Here is a 2517-nt window from a genome sequence, read left to right as displayed (position 1 = left end):
CGCAACTTGTCATCTCAGCCCTGTTCATAAACACACCCTTAAACGTGCAAACTAGAGCTAGAGTGCTAGAGAATCTAGAGATAAAAAGTAAAAAATGAATTCAGGCCGTGGTTATGAACAGGGCTGAGATAGGCCATTCTGAGATGTTCGGAATTTTTCACTTGCAAGTCAAGTCTCGGAATCCTCCCAACATCAGATTCTGAAAGCCGGACTGTTGTAGTCAAGCAACGTCATCGTTGCACGGCCGAGCAAGTCTCTCTTCTTCTTCTCAAGTGGAAAATGATGTGGTAACTTAACACAGAGCCTTCATGAGCGTGTAAAGTTGGCGGCAAATTCGAAATTTTGATTTTTTTTCCGCAACGCGTACAAACGAAGTTAATTTTGTTTTCATCTACGGCCAGGAAAGTGTCATCTACATATTTGATAGCAAATTGAACATAATCTGTAATTTGGGGAAGAATTTTATCAAACAAATCATCCAATACAATATCAGCAATAATCGGCGACAAAGGGTTTCCCATAGCAAGTGAATCTTGTGAATAAATGACATTTTTATATGAAAAATACGAAGTTGTGAGGCAAAAAGTTAGAATATCTGTGAAAAGGTCTTTATTCAATGATGTATGATTTTTAATAGAATCCCATTTTTCAAGTATCAAATTTATAGCCAAAGATGTAGGAATTTGAGTGAATAAGGATATCACGTCCAAAGAAATGAATTTAAAACCAGGTGTAATAACCTTTGAATCAATGAATTTTTTGAAATCAAAGACATTTTTAATGTTATAAGTTGAATTTTTCAGGGGCTGTAAGATAGGAACCAAGAGTTTGGATAGATCATAAGTTGGAGAATTAATAGATGATACAATTGGTCTTAATTTAAGTTCGGGTTTGTGGATTTTTGGCAGACCATAAATTTTAGGGGCAACGGAATTATATGTCATCAACTGTTTTTTCTTATATTCATTAATATGTTCGAGGTTTCTCATTTTCTTAATTAAAGCATTGTTTTTTTCCATGAATGAATTGGTCGGATCTTTCTTCATAACTTTATAGGCATTATCTTTCAGTAGTTCTAACATTTTCTCATCATAATCCACTCTATACATCATAACTGTTACCCATAACCCGAGCTTAAATTAAGACCAATTGTATCATCTATTAATTCTCCAACTTATGATCTATCCAAACTCTTGGTTCCTATCTTACAGCCCCTGAAAAATTCAACTTATAACATTAAAAATGTCTTTGATTTCAAAAAATTCATTGATTCAAAGGTTATTACACCCGGTTTTAAATTCATTTCTTTGGACGTGATATCCTTATTTACTAAAATTCCTACATCTTTGGCTATAAATTTGATACTTGAAAAATGGGATTCTATTAAAAATCATACTTCATTGAATAAAGACCTTTTCACAGATATTCTAACTTTTTGCCTCACAACTTCGTATTTTTCATATAAAAATGTCATTTATTCACAAGATTCACTTGCTATGGGAAACCCTTTGTCGCCGATTATTGCTGATATTGTATTGGATGATTTGTTTGATAAAATTCTTCCCCAAATTACAGATTATGTTCAATTTGCTGTCAAATATGTAGACGACACTTTCCTGGCCGTAGATGAAAACAAAATTAACTTCATACTTGATAAATTCAACAAAAATAAATATAAAATAAATTTTAAAAATTGCCGCCGGGACAGAGGGTTAGAAAAAAAGCCCAACAATCCCACGCTTTCCTCGCTTATTACCACTCCAATGCAAAACTGTAGAAACAATATCCTATCTCACCTCGTCCGAGCTCATCTCAGCCCTGTTCATAAACACAGCCTCAGGCTGTGTTCATGTACAGGGCTGAGATAGGCCATCGTCGGCCTTTTTGCGTGTAAAGTTGGCGGGAAATTCGAATTTTTGATTTTTTTTTCCGCAACTTGTACAATATCTGAATTCATTTTTTACTTTTTATCTTTAGTTTGCACGTTTACATTATACTTTTCATTTATATTAGCTATTAAAAACAAGCAAATTACAAAGCAAACAAAAATGGCGGGAAATTTCGAATTTTTGATTTTTTTCCGCAACTTGTACAATCTGAATTCATTTTTTACTTTTTATCTTTAGTTTGCACGTTTACATTATACTTTTCATTTATATTAGCTATTAAAAACAAGCAAATTACAAAGCAAACAAAAATAAATATAAAATGAATTTTAAAAATTGCCGCCGGGACAGCTATGCCACGTCGTCCGAGCTCATCCTAGCCCGTTACATAAACACACCGTGTACAATCTGAATTCATTTTTTACTTTTTATCTTTAAAAATTAAAATCAGATAAAAATAAATAAATTATTCTTATCAAGACAATGTCGATTAAGATGTTTTAAATTGGTGAGCTTTCGATGTCACTCAGGACATCATCTTCAGACCAAGATAGATGTTGACTCTATCGCAGCAGGAGTAGAAGTGAGGAAATTACATGGTATCGATAAGGTTCTGGTATATGCGTAGGTT

This window comes from Diaphorina citri, unplaced genomic scaffold, assembly GCF_000475195.1.
Source record: "Diaphorina citri unplaced genomic scaffold, Diaci psyllid genome assembly version 1.1 scaffold235, whole genome shotgun sequence".
Classification (NCBI taxonomy): Eukaryota; Metazoa; Arthropoda; class Insecta; order Hemiptera; family Psyllidae; genus Diaphorina; species Diaphorina citri.
Note: the sequence above shows the minus strand (reverse complement) of the source record.